The 15,152-nt window shown below is 45.1% G+C and overlaps 1 protein-coding gene across 2 annotated transcripts in view; it reads right to left on the bottom strand.

Moving 5' to 3' along the window:
* Positions 1–15,152, bottom strand: part of gng12b (guanine nucleotide binding protein (G protein), gamma 12b) — a 62,286-nt gene that overhangs the window by 8,544 nt on the left and 38,590 nt on the right. The window contains exon 2 of one of the 2 annotated variants that reach the window (XM_024004165.2): positions 5,467–5,723. The exons of the other annotated variant lie outside the window; for it this stretch is intronic. The gene's annotated coding sequence lies outside the window, so the exon portion shown is untranslated. The remainder of the gene's footprint in view (positions 1–5,466; positions 5,724–15,152) is intronic. 2 annotated transcript variants of the gene reach the window in all.

The raw sequence follows: 15,152 nt of genomic DNA, 5'->3' as shown, positions 1-15,152 counted from the left end.
ACACGGTGATCAATTTTGTTGATCAGTACAATGAAATAATATGTTCTCCTAGCAGTAGCCATTGAAATAGATCCTAAATGTGGCCCCATGAAATCAGATAAAACAAGCTCAATACTCAATGCACACACTCCTAGTGAATAATATGCATTCACCTGTATTGTGAAAAGACCTATGCTACATCTTGATTTACTCAGTTTATCAATATATTTACCTATTAAATAAATGAATACCATTATGTTGTTTTGTTGTTAGATTGGTAAAAACAAATTGATTGTATGATTGTATAATTGATTCATTAATGCATCCATGGTTGTCAACAAAAAAAAAAGACATACAAATGTTCAAATGTAATGGTATTGAACTCAAAAGATGCCCAACGATTGAACAGACCAGTAGCTGAGTTTATCTGTCTGGATCAAGTGCCATTTGGTGACTTTGGCTAATATGGGTTCTTTTTTTGTTGTAGTATCGTTTTGGAATCAAGTATCGTGACGGTATCGAGTATTATGATACTAAACCTGGTATCGGTATCAAAGTAAAAATTCTGGTATCGTGACAACACTAATTGGTCCATAGCAATAAAGAAATTGCCTGAGAGGACAGGGCTGTAGTGGGTCTGTACAGTATGTAGTAAGAAAGAGACTGCCCGGGTGCTGGGACTGTTTAAAGAAGAGCGACCAGTCTGCCAGGTTTCACTCTCACCTTGGAACATGTGGATCCAGACTGACTGCACGCACACACACACTCTGGCACGCCCGCACACACACCATGYAGGTCATTTGAGAAGCATCAACAATAACCTTCGTATTGAGGTCATCAATATGTGATCGCACTTCTATTACAATGGCTGAGAGGTTTATGGAGGAGGAAGACGCACGGAAGGAAGCTGAAATGGAACAAAGTAATCTGYAGCCAGCCACAGCGCAGCTGAGTACAAACTGGATGGAGAGACCTCCCTCGGAAGCATACATCTCTCCAATCACCCTACCAACCCACTCCTTTCCTCTCCTCCTTCCCTTCCTTTCCCTTCCTCCCTCCTTCATTCACAGGAAGATGTATCCCCAGCCAGACAACCAGTTCAATTCCCCTCTGAAGTATAAATTATTAAATATGTTCYGGTTTTAAAAATAGAAGAAAGCGGAAGAGGAGAGAGCTGCAGAGGTGGTTAGTCACCCAAACAGACAGGAACATAAAGATTTAGTACCACAAGGAGTAAGTATAGGAATAGAAACAAAGTATCCTGACAAATAAACACTTCTCAACCGTCTCAACCACAGTCTCAACACTCTTTCCTTCACGTGAGGATCTTGAAATAATCAAAGACACTTCATCCTCTTACACACCACAGCTTTCCTTGAATTAATTCATCATACAATGGTCTGAGACACTTCAAGAGCCCTTCAACCTCATGTCTGCCTCAGTGCCTTTTGTGTGCTTGGCTTGGCTAGACACAGGAGTGGTTTAATGTGCATATCTCTGTTATTTGCGCAACAGTGGGTTTTAAAACACAGCCAGAACACTACACTGACCAGGCGATGGTAGAGTGAACACAGGAAGAAGGCCATAATCGGAGGGCTGGGTCAGACAAGGGCTACTAACCCAGTGTCTAACTAATGTCTGCACCAGACTGAACGTGACGCTAGCAGCTAGGGCTTGGACCATAAAGAGGAGGTGCTTGAGGGTCAATGGGCTGAGTGCCACTGTGTGCAACACTAACAACTAGCTTTTGTCTAGTCAACTCAATGAAGTGTGTTCAGTTGGTGCTACTTTGTCTTGACCTTTATTTTGTCTGACCTCTCAGTGATGTCATAGTAAAGGAGGCTAGATGTATGGATCAGGTTAATKCTGTAGGCAATACCAAAGTCAGACTAAAAGGAACTGTAGAGGCTTCAAATCTAATCATATCTTATATCTACTTAAAGAAAGTACAGAAGAGTATTAGTATGTGCAGTATTAGTGAGTGCCTAAAATGCCACCCTAYACCCTATGTAGTGCACTACTTTTAACCAGAACCATATGGCCCTTGGTCAAACGTAGTGCACTAAATAGGGACTAGGGTGTCATTTGGAACGTAGTTTTCGAGTCATTCTGTGAAAAGCTGGGTTTCATTGTGCATCTGTTTTTAGATGGTCACGACCAGGGGTTCATAGGATTTATACCGGATAGACCCTCCACACCTGATCAGACCACCTAAGGACATGGTCCACAAGGATACTGTAAGAGGCCCACTTGGCACAGCTAAGCTGGCAGCAGAGGTGCCTACCACCACCAGACCACACATACACGTCTGGGTTGGCAGTGGCGTTTCCCTGTGGCTTTGATACAAGCTGAAAGCTGTTGTCCATAGTCTTGCTAATGCTTCAGTAGGAGTAAAAAGTTTAAAAAAGTAAGTTTGACACCAGCCGTGCTGATTGGCTTTCCTCTAGGAACCGCCTGGTTGTTTCCCAAACGGCACCCTATTCCATATTTAGTGCACTACTTTTGACCAGAGCCCTATGGYTCTATGGCACCCTATTCCCTATATAGTAAACTGCTTTTGCCCAGGGCCCTATTCCCTATTTAGAGCCCTATGGGGCCTGGTCAAAAGAAGTGCACCGTATATAGGRAATAGGGTGCCATTTGGGACATAAGTCCTGACTCACTGAGGTCCTTCCCAGGCCTCTGATGTACCCTGAAATAACTCTCTGTTCCTGGGCAGGAAATAGCCACAGTTGGGCGACCCCTGTCGGAAGTGCTGGGGGGACTAAGTCTAGGGATTCACAGATTCTCACTTTACAAATAATAGCCAGTCAATAGGACCACCTCCCTGCTTTGCTCTCTTGTCCAGGAAAGGCAGCCAAGGGTCAGGGATTGTCTGTAGGAATGCCATAGCTAGCATCCCATCCTGCTACCCAGCCACCTCTCTGGACCACAGATTGGAGTCTTTAGTAATGCCATCTACTACAGCACACTGCATCATTGATACTATTCATATACTGTTCTGAGACCACTGAGGCACTGCTTTCATGTGGCTGTAATGTGGCTGCTGTAGTGTGACTCTGGTGTGTACACAAGTGGGTTGTCACTACACCAGAAGAAGCAGGTTTCTGAGAGGTCAAACGAATGACGAGCTCTGACCTGTGGTGTGACGAGCTCTGACCTGTGGTGTGACGAGCTCTGACCTGTGGTGTGACGAGCTCTGACCTGTGGTGTGACGAGCTCTGACCTGTGGTGTGACGAGCTCTGACCTGTGGTGTGACGAGCTCTGACCTGTGGTGTGTATATAATTATGACACTACCTGCTTCTCTTTGGACATTACTACACAGATAAACCACATCAACGGTTGAGATACCTAAGACCTACTTTGGTAAAACTATGGTCTTTAATATGGTTACTTGTTATAGATATTATCAATGACTTTATTGCTAATAAACTGTGTGAAATAGACACTAGCTATATTCAGAGATTGAGGGATAATTGTAGGAAGAGAGAATTGGCTGAGCTGTGAGAACAAATCTCATATCATCTATTATCAGCCTATCTATCCTCTGCACTACTACTGAATCAGAAGCTAACCCTGCCACCGTTACACAGTCCCTAACCGCCAGTTCCTAACTGGTAGGCCAATGGGACAACCAGTCCCTAACTGGTAGGCCAATGACCATGAGAGAATAAGCAGGTCCTTTATCTATCCTCCGCACTACTAAACTGCCTAGCAACAAGATGGCTTGGCCTTAAGCCTGGCCCAAAAATGTGTCTGAAACCTGATACTACAATGATAGTACAATGAGCTCTCAAGGCTCGGGGGACATTAGAGCCCCACAGGAACAATACAGACGTGTTATCAGTGCGACTAGATGCTTGACGCTGCCGGACTGACAGTGGGTGATGTGCAAAATGGAGGGACCAAAAATAGGGTCCGGGAGTAAAAAAAAAAAAAAAAAGGAAAGTTGAACTGCACCCTCATGGGTGCTAATCTCAGACAGCCTGATGCTATCTGGGACTGGGAGACAGAGCAGGCAGCTAGTTAGCCGTGCAGGGAAAAGACACAGGCTCTCTGATCTAGTGTAAAAGCACCACCCATAGAAAAACAAACATAGTACACTCAGAAGAACCTTAAATGGGATGGTTCTTCGAAGAACCACACACACTCAACACCTTATTTTATGCAAATAAAGTATTGATCCTTATTTGCATATTTCCCAGGGTACCATTCGAGTGAATATTTTAGTTACCAATACCACCCAAGACTGTGTTTGCTACTGACAGACATGGTGGTTGCATTCATTCATTTTCAGTCCTGTGGCCTTTGCCAAGTGAGATCCTAAGTGAATATATCATTAATAATTCAAGTTAAATTCTTTAAGACAATACAATGCATATTACAATGCATATAGATCTTATTTTGATGGCCTAGTTTTAGCCTAATACAGTGGCCTGAAATGCATGGTTTACAGGCCACATCAYGCCTTGCAAGTCACAGTATGCTGGCTTGCAAAGTGATGTCTAACTCATATTGGAATCTAGCCAGAGAGGGGATATCCAACATTTTGAGAAAAATAATCACCAGCCACCTGGATTCAGAATGACTGCCAGGGTTGGGAAGACTAAGATGATACTACATATAAACTAAAGTATTTAAACTGGAATAACCATTTCAGTAACGGATGCAAGTCCAACTACTAACAGATTGGATTAGTTTAGAAAAATGTATGTTTATATTGGAGTAACATAAGATTAATAAAAAACATAGATATTGAAACAAATCATTCTAATAATCAACCTGCAATAGAGCATGCTGGGAAATATAATAAAGATGGGTGTGGTTTTGTTTCAACTCTGGTTATCAACACCAACAGTGGGGTTATTTTATGCCACTGAATGTTAATTGAACTCTTTAGTGTTCATTTAACTATTGAATCAACACTAGAAACTGAAAGATCTACACTAGTTAACACTGGCCAATTTGCTGTGTGCTATGAAAGGAACACATCTGCAGACATTTCAAGAACATTTCAGAATTCTGAAGAACTGTAGATGCAATGCAACAGGAATGACAGTCAAGCAGGTTTGAGTATTGACCGTAAGAGGTGCCATATTRATTCTAAGTGATAATGATGATGACAGATTTACTGTGCAGTTAKTTGTTGTTCAGACTGTATAATGGGGAATAGTGAGGTGCCATTAGGGAGACAACAAGGTGTTTTATTTACAATCTACTCAACCGGATAGAAGGGTTCTTAGCCACTGAGTCACCAACAATGCAGTTTTAAGAAAAATAAGTGTTAAGAAAGTATTTACTAAAATAATCTGAAGTAAAAAATCTATAAAAAATCATTAAAGAGCAACAATAAAATAACAGTAGCAAGGCTATATACAGGGGATATATGTTCTTCCACAGAGCTCTGTGAAGGGAGGTAGTGAATTAGGTGGTCGGCTGAGGTTAAACCCAGAACAATAATGTCTCACACAGACTCTTTTCTCACCCTTTCCTCCGTCTCTTCCTTCCCACCTGGGCTTCATGTGAAGGCAATCAGGTTCTCTTGTCTTCCAGTTTCTGTAGTGTATCTCACCAAGAGTCACACATTCAGAGTCGTGCTGTGTGTGGCCTGTCCCACACAACACAACAGACAGATTCCCAATCAGTCAGAAAGTGATCAAAGCTTTGTGAGTAGATGTCTTTGATGTAATATTTCCTAAGACACAGCAGCAGTCCATCTATGGCTTCCAGCGCATGTACACCCTGCAGTGAGAGGGAAGGTGAACAACATCCATGGATTAAGTCTTGCTTTGAAGTGTATTTATCCTTCATATAATACATCTGTGAGCCAGTCAATAGATGGATGACAAGCAAAAGAGCAAAAGTCAAGATCCCAGGTGTGTTTACACATTGACATTGATGTGCATMATTTCCTTTGAGGAAGCATACTGTATATTTTATCTTCATTCAACATATTTGTTTTTCATTCGATCATTATCAGTGTCTTCACAAAACTGGGGTCATATGTAGCCTAGCAGTAAATATGAGATCATCTATGCACACTATTCTTTCAGCAGGCAACAGGGTGACATGTGAGAGAGAGAAGGAGAGAGTGTCTGTCTGGAGAGTAGTCAAAGGGAGAATCTGTCTGGCACAGTGTGTATGACCAGATGCCACATCAATGAAACGCTCCACCATCTGGTAATTGGATTAAGTTACACATTTCAGTCATCAACCACAGCAAATGCACATAGCAGGAGGAGGAGAAAGGGGGAGTGATACGTCTGGGGAGGAGGGTTGTCATGCAAACTAAATCTGTTGCATGCAGTCCATTTACCTTGAAGCTGCGTAATGAAAGGGCCTCGCACGCAACACTCTCTCAGGTCATTAGAGGCTCTTTATCTTACTTTAGAACAATCAGGACACGCTAAGCAAATTAAACAGGTTCTCTCTACTCTTTTCCATACCCAGCAATGGAAAAGCTCACAGCTGGTAAGGGTGGTGGTGAGGGACTTTCATTTCATGTGTTCCTCTATGTTTTTACTTGCTTTAACGTCACTTGCGCGTCATACTTTCCCGAACAGCTACAATTCATAAACACCTGTAACACATTCTAGCTGTCATCATGCAGGATTGACCTGAAAACAAAGGCTCAGTCTCAAGAGAGTATGCACTGTCTGCTTGGCTTTGCAGAGCGAGTAGAGTATCCCTCTCGGCATGGTTGAGCATTACAGATCAGATCATGAACTTTTAGTCAACCCTGTCTGCTTCTGGCACATCTCAACACTAAGGCCTCAGTGCTATGCCTTATCTATTGTATCCATCACAGCCAAATGACACCACTTAGCAGGGAGAGCCGTTTGACTGTCTCTCATACCTTTTGTTAACCTGCCCCTATCATGTGTTCTGGCGTCGGCTTTGAGAGAGAATAAGAGGGAGGAGGGCTGAGTGGCTGAGGAGGTAGAGCTGAACAGGGGGAGGGCTGGAGGTGAGTGGGAAGGGCTGAGGAGACGCTGAACAGTGGGAGGGCTTGAAGGAGGGGGGTGCGAGGAGGGAGGGCTGAGGAGGGAGAGCTAGGATAGGGGAGGGCCTGAGGGGTGGGGTGCGAGGAGGGGAGGGTTCTGAGGAAGGTGAAGATTGCTAAGGTGAGGGCTCAGGGGAGGGCTTGGAGAGGGAAGGGCTGAGGGAGGGGAGGGCTGGAGGCACGCTGAGGAATGAGTGAGGAGGTGCTGAGAGTGAGGGGAAGGCTCGGCTGAGGAGGGGAGGGCTGAGGAGGTGAGGGTGCTGGACGGATTGAACGCTAGATACAGGGGAGGGCTTGAGGAAAGCGGGAGGGGCTGGTTGAACGTGAGCGGGAGGGTGAGGAGGGAGGGCTGAGGAGCTGTAACAGGGAGGGTCTGAGGAGGGGTAGGGCTGGAGGGCTGTGAAGCAGGGAGGGCTGGAGTAGGGGGAGGGCTGAGGAGGGGAGGGCTGAGGAGGTGAGGGGCTGAGGAACCGCTGAACAGGGGAGGGCTGAGGGAGGGGTGAGGGGACGAGGGAGTGGGAGGGCTGAGGAGGGAAGGAGGCTGAGGAGGGGAGGGTGAGCTGAAGGAAGGCTGAAAGGGGTAGGTGGCCTGAGAGGGGGAAGGGGCTGGAGGAGGGGAGGGCTGAGGAGAGGGAGGGTCTGAGGAACGTCTGAAGCAGGGGGAGGGCTGAGGGAGGGGCTGAACGAGGGAGAGGGGAGGGCTGAGGAGGTGAGAAGGAGTCTGAGGAGGGGAAGGGCTGAGGAACGCTGAAAGGGCAGTGGGAGGGCTGAGAGGAGGGTGGGAGGGACTGGGAGGAGAGGGAGGCTGAGTGTGGGAGGGCTGAGGAGGGGAGGGCTGAGGAACGCTGAACAGGGGAGGGGCTGAGGGGGGGGTGACGAGGAGGGAGGGCTGAGGTGGGGTGATGCGCTTGAGGGGTGAGGGGATGCTGAGTTGAGGGGAAGGGCTTGAGGTGGGGATGGCTGACGAGGGCAGGGCTGACGGGTGGGGGCTGACGAGGGGAGGGCTGAGGAAGGGATGAGAGCTCATCTTTGTGTGTGGCAGCGTCTAGGAACTCAGGTGGTTAGTAACAAAAGGAAACGTTGTGTTTGTTCTTGTTCAGGTAGTTATTGCAAATAATGACACACTAACTGCCACCAAACTGACACAGAACACGGTGCAGCTCTCATCATCTTCCAACTCCTCTTAAGCTCTCAAAGCCAGGGTAATACTAGTATCCTGTTTCTCAAGTCATGTAACTTTGCGAAATGTCTATAAGCACGCAGACAGCTTACTATTTACAAAACCTGTAACTCTGTAACATCTCTATTAGGAGGTAGGTGTGACGAGATGTTATCACCTCTTCYAACTTGATAAGTGAGTATCTCAATCAGAAAGACAACTGAAACAGTGAGGTGATGCTAGCCTGGTTCCAGAGCTGTTTGTGCTGTCATACAACGACCCTAGGAGTTGGCTGTAAAGCACAAACAGATATGGGACCAGGCTAATATTCTGCTGCTTCTGGGTGGTGGTGTTTCATTCCTTTCCCTACAGTGATATAACTAATGTGGGTCATTAAGTGGAAAGCAGGAAATCCATGCTAAGCAGGGCAGTGAGTGACTGTAACTACTTACTGTGTGCTACACTGCCAGACCAGACTAGGCGGAGGCCACTGTTTCCTGTTGAGTAAGAGGGTTGAAAGGACTGAGGCCTCTAGTCTACTACTGGTCTGATACCGGTGACTGTAAAACCCACCTGGGCTGCCGAGCTGAGAAAAACTCCTGTGACCGCACGGCACACAGAGCTGGCTTGAAGTTACAGCAGTTTGACCGCATATGCTTAAATCCCCCAGAGGATTGAGAAATGAGCTGAGGAACCCCCTCCACACACACACAAATGTGTGCACGCACACACACACAAAAGCAACTTCCTGTTGCCTGGAGCAGTTCTGTATTTCAGAGCAGAATTAGAGTAGTTGGATCTCAACGACCGACAGCCAATGACTCGCCTGTGTCTAGACAGATCAGAGGCCCCGACTGCAGTAGTAGCTCACTGGATAGGAATCCAGCTAGCCCACAACCCCTCATTGTTATACGACTACCTTGTGCTGCTTCTCCCACATTGGCTGCACCAGAGAGTTACTTAATTCACAGTCCTAAATGCTATAAATGGTGAACATATCTTACCCTACTACACATAAATGCTATAATGGTGAACATATCTTACCCTACTACACATAAATGCTATAATGGTGAACATATCTTACCCTATACACCACTAAATGCAACCCCCCAGCTGTGCAGTACAGCTGGCAATAAATATGACCTATTTCTTTAATAGCTTGATTGGACTATTTTTGCTGAACTACACAATTCTGTCAGCATTATAACCAAAAATAACTCTTCAGTTCTTGTGTAAAATGAAGTACTGTTGAGTTCATATCTAAAGCAGAGCAGACAGGACATGCTCACTAGTTTGCATGCTAACTGAGACAAGACCGCCATGGCACATACAGTGGCATTCAGAAAGTCTTCAGACCCCTTGACTGTTTCCACATTTGGTTACTTTACAGCTTGTATTCTAAATGGATTAAATCAACAATAAAAAATCCTCCTCAATCAATACACACTACCCCATAATGACAAAGCAAAAACAGGTTTTTAGACAAAAACAGAAATACCTTATTTACATAAGTATTCAGACCCTTTGCTATGAGACATGAAATTGAGCTCAAGTGCATCCTGTTTCCATTATCATCCTTGAGATGTTTCTTACAAGTTGGAGTCCAAGTGTGGTAAATTCAATTGATTTGGACATGATTTGGAAAGGCACACACCTGTCTATATAAGGTCCTCGCGGACCTCAGACTGGGGCAAAGGTTCACCTTCCAACAGGACAACGACCTAACACACAGCCAGACAACGCAGGAGTGCTTCGGGACAAGTCTCTGAATTCCTTGAGTGGCCCAGCCAGGGCCCGACATCAAATCAAATGAAACCTTTATTTGTCACATCCGCCAAATACAACATATAGTAGACCCTTACCATGAAACGCTTACTTACCAAAGGCCTTAACCAACAGTGCAGTTCAAGAAAGAGTTAAGAAAATATTTACCAAATAAACAAAAAAGTAAAAAATTATAAAAAGTAAACAAAATAAAAGAACAGGGGGAGGGTACCGGTACAGAGTCAATGTGCCTGGGGATACAGGTTTTGTACATGGAGGTAGGGTTTAAAGTGACTATGCATAGATAATAAAACAGCGAGTAGCCACAGTGTAAAAACAAAAGGGGGGGGGGGGGGGGTCAATGTAAATTGTCCGGTGGCCCTTTGTTAATTGTTCGCCAGTCATTACTGGCTTGGGGGTAGAAGCTGTTAAGGAGTCTTTTAGTCCTAGACTTGGCGCTCCAGTACTGCTTGCCGTGCAGTAGCAGAGAGAACAGTCTATGACTTGGGTGACTGGAGTCTTTGACAATTTTTGGGGCCGTTCTCTGACACCGCTTAGTATATAGGTCCTGGATGGCAGGAAGCTTGGCCCCAGTGATGTATTGGGCCATACGCACTACCCTCTGTAGCGCCTTACGGTCGGATGCCGAGCAGTTGCCACACCAGGCGGTGATGCAACCGGTCAGGATGCTTTCGATGGTGCAGCTGTAKAACTTTTTGACGATATGGGGACCCATGCCAAATCTTTTCAGTCTCCTGAGGGAGAATAGGTGTTGTCGTGCCCTCTTCACGACTGTCTTGTTGTGTTTGGACCATGATAGTTTGTTGGTGGTGTGGACACCAAGGAACTTGAAACTCTCGACCCGCTCTACTACAGTCCCGTCGATGTTAATGAGGCCTGATGTGGACACCAAGGAACTTGAAAGTGATTATGCATAGATAATAAACAGCAAGTAGCAGCAGCGTACAAAACAAATAGAGAGGGGGGAGGGTGTCAATGTAAATAGTCTGGTGGTCATTTGATTAATTGTTTAGCAGTCTTATGGCTTGGGGGTAGAAGTTGTTAAGGAGCATTTTGGTCCTAGACTTGGCGCTCCGGCACCGCTTGCCGTGCGGTAGCAGAGAAAACAGACAATAGAGAGAGAGAACAGTCTATGACTTGGGTGACTGGAGTCTCTGACAATTTTTGGGGCTTTCCTCTGACTTGAACCCGAATCGAACATCTCTGCCAAAGGTGCATCAACAAAGTACTGAGTAAAGGGTCTGACTACTTATGTAAATGTGCTAACAGAAGTAGTGCACTATATAGGGAATAGGAGTAGTGCACTATATAGGGAATAGGGTGCCAATTGGTATACATCCACTGCCAGCAGGCTGAGGTGGGGCCATTGTTGATGACACATCATTTGGCCTTTTGGAATGGAATATGGGCATTCTGAGGGTGACAACTACACACACACACATTTTTTCAGTCTCTTATCTATCATATAACATGCATGCTCAGTGTTCTTTCTGTTATCTGTCAAATGCTGTAAGTCCGATCAACATGACTATATACAGTACTAACTGGGCCGTAACTCATTTAGTTGTAAAAATGAAACGTAAAGTTACTGTAAATTGTTAGCACAAGAACATTGTCTTATATGATGCTACTTTTTATGATGGTATATGGCACAAGAGAAAATACATTTGTAAAGAGAGTGAAACAGTAAAGTATGTTTTAAAGGACCTTTTGTAAGGCTGAAACAGTAAAGTATGTTTTAAAGGACCTTTTGTAAGGGTGAAACAGTGAAACAAACAGACGCACAGTGCACAAACAAGATGAATCATGCAGATTTGATGACGCACATGCAATTAATAGTTTAGAGAAAACACAAACTCATTAAAGTGATAATGAGTACAAGTTCAAGAAGAACCTGTTCAAAGATATGTAAGGGACAATCAACGAGGTGCTATGCGTTCTATGGAAAATAATGAACTTCCATGGAGTTGTATTATTTTCCAGAGAATGCATAGAGCCCCGAGTTGATTATCCCTTTTATGCCATGGCTATAATTCTAATAATAAACAAACAAACTTGCTAGTTTAGTTAACCAAACATTAGTCCTAATCTGACAGTATGAAAATCTAATTTATCAATGCCAGTAATGTTTTCAATTYGACCTTTGCTTTCAAAAGCAGCTCAAACATAGAAGGTGTAAGAATGAACTATAGCCATTGAATTCTACCGTGCAAATATACCGTGCGTTATAGGGAAATAATAAGAATGCCCTTCAAGCCAATCATAAACAAGTATTCAACAATGCCATGGTATGAATTTAGATACAACAACATGCTCCATAAAAACAACATTGCAGGTGGACTCCCTCTTATGGCAGTAAAACAGTCAGCTCAAAGTACAGGAGGTGCACGGTTTGAGCAGAAATGGCATGTGATAAGTTTGGATTGCTTTGCACATGTTGTACATTGTGCAATAATGCTTTGATTAAGATTTTGAGGGATTATTTGTGTGTGTGTGTGTGTGTGTGTGTGTGTGTGTGTGTTGTGTGTGTGTGTGTGTGTGTGTGTGTTTGTGTGTGTGTGTGTGTGTGTGTGTGTGTGTGTGTGTGTGTGTGTGTGTGTTGTGTGTGTGTGTGTGTGGTGTGTGTGTGTGTGTGTGTGTGTGTGTGTGTGCATTGTTTGAGTGTAATCTGTGTCCATGGTTTGACTGGTTTTAGTAGTGGTGTCTTGAAGACATAAAGGTCTCCAGCTTTGACAACGGGAGGGGCTGCACCACAATCCGTGTAGCCATTTGATTAGCTGTTCAGGAGACTTATGACTTATGGCTTGAGGTTAGAAGCTGTTAAGAAGTGCACGTGCTGCCGTGCGGTAGCAGAGAGAACAGTCTTTGACTAGGGTGGCTGGACCCTTTGGACATTTTTAGGACCCTCCTCTGACACCGCCTGGTATAGAGGTCCTGGAGGGCAGTGATGTACTTGGCCGTACGCACTACCCTCTGTAGTGCCGTGCTTCCGAGCAGTTGCCGAGCAGGCCGAGCAGTTGCCATACCAGGCAGTGATGCAACCAGTCAGGATATTCTCGATGGTGCAGCTGTATAGCTTTTTGAGGATCTGAGGACCCATGCTAAGTCTCGTGAGGGGGAATATGTGTTGCCGTGCCCTCTTCACAACTGTATTGGTGTGTTTGGACCATGATAGTTCATTGGTGATGTGGACACCAAGGAACTTGAGGCTCTCACCTGCTCCACTACAGCCCTGTCGATGAGAATGGGGGTGTGCTTGGTCCTCCTTTTAGGCTGTCTCATCGTTGTTTGTGATCAGGCCTACCACTGTTATGTCGTCACCAAACTTAATGATGGTGTTGGGAGTCGTGCTTGGCCATGCAGTCATGGGTGAACAGGGAGTACAGGAGGGGACAGAGCACGCACCCCTGAGGCGCCCCCGTATTGAGGATCAGCGTGGCAGATGAGAATGCACTAGGCCTGACAGGATTGTGGTAGGCCTGACAGGATTGTGTTGTGGCACAGATCTGATGAAGGGTACTAAAAAATGTCTGCAGCATTGAAGGTCCCTAAGAACACAGTGGCCTCATCATTCTTAAATGGAAGAAGTTTGGAACCACCAAGACTCTTCCTTGAGCTGGCCAAACTGAGCAACCGAGGGAGAAGGGCCTTGGTCAGGGAGGTGAACAAGAACCCGATGGTCACTCTGACAAAACTCCAGAGTTCCTCTATGGAGATGAGAGAACCTTCCAGAAGGACAACCATCTCTGCAGCACTCCACCAATCAGGCCTTTGTGGTAGAGAGGCCAGACAGAAGCCACTCCTCAGTAAAAAGGCCCATGACAGCCCGCTTGGAGTTTGCCAAAAGGCACCTAAAGGATTCAGACCATAAGAAACAAGATTATCTGGTCTGATGAAACCAAGATTTAAATATTTGGCCTGAATACCAAGTGTCACTTCTGGAGGAAACCTGGCACCATCTTCTATAGTGAAGCATCATGCTGTGGGGATGTTTGTCAGTGGCAGGGACTGGGAGACTAGTCAGGATCGAGGGAAAGATGAACGGAGCAAAGTACAGAGAGATCCTTGATGAAAACCTGCTCCAGAGTGCCGTCTGAGGGGCTGGCAAGTTGGCACATGAAATTTATGAGACTAACAGTCTCTTTCCTCTTTTACGAACCATACCAAATGAGAGAGGGGGGGGGCAAAAGGAGAGGGAGGGAGAGGAAGGTAAAATCGAGAGGGATGAGAAAGAGTAGACCGAGACGCGGAGAATAGAGAAAGAGAGGAGCAAGCGTCCATTGCCTCTGCTTCTAAAGTCACTCTGGGGGAGGAGGATGGGTGGCAATTTCCAGATACAGTGAGGTCAAGCCTGTTTTGTTTATTCTCTACCCCTCCCCTCCCTTGTTTGCTTCTGTCTCTGTTATAGTCAGTGAGGATAGAATCAGTCAGTTGATAGGTCGTTGTGAGAATCCTCTCTTTCCACAGTTGGCATGATAGGGAATGGTATCGTGCATCACCAACCCCATCCTTTTCCCAGAGTGCTACTGATGATCATGATTAGAGGCCCATTCCTCATTCTCTTCCAGACTTTCACATTCCCTCTAATAAGGAAAGAAATGGTTCCCAGTGCCAAACTGTTTTAAAGTCTTACTTGGGTCTACCAACACTAATCTTATTTCCTCGCGCAGGGTGTAGCTGCCAGAAAGAAAGAATACTTTAGGATCCAGAAACAATGGTTTGATATCCGTATGCCTGGAGTAGCTGTGTATTAGTGCATTACTGTGTTACTGTCTTGTTCGTGTTGAGCCTGTACCAGCTCAGAGAGCTGGGTTGTGAGACTGCACAGATTTGACCTGCTGTCCCAGCTGTGGAATCACGATCTGGAAGTATTTTACCAGTGCATTAGGAAAGTATTCAGACCCCTTGACTTTTCTCCACATTTTGTTACGTTACAGCTTATTCTAAATGTATTCAATGTTTTTTTACTCTCATCAAATCTACACACAATAGCGCATTATGACAAAGCAAAACGGTTTTTAAGACATTTTTGCAAATTGTATAAAAAATAAAGAATCTATCACATTTACAAAGTATTCAGACCTTTACTCAGTACTTTGATGAAGCTCCTTTGGCAGCGATACAGCCTTGAGTCTTCTTGGGTATGACCTACAAGCTTGGCACACCTTATTTGGGGGTTCTGAGTTTTCTTTCAGAGTCTTTGCACTTTCTCCTGAGGAATCCC

This window comes from Salvelinus sp. IW2-2015, linkage group LG16 (assembly GCF_002910315.2).
Source record: "Salvelinus sp. IW2-2015 linkage group LG16, ASM291031v2, whole genome shotgun sequence".
NCBI classification, from domain to species: domain Eukaryota; kingdom Metazoa; phylum Chordata; class Actinopteri; order Salmoniformes; family Salmonidae; genus Salvelinus; species Salvelinus sp. IW2-2015.
The sequence above is the reverse complement of the archived record's forward strand: the minus strand, read 5'-3'. Positions and strand labels throughout refer to the sequence as shown.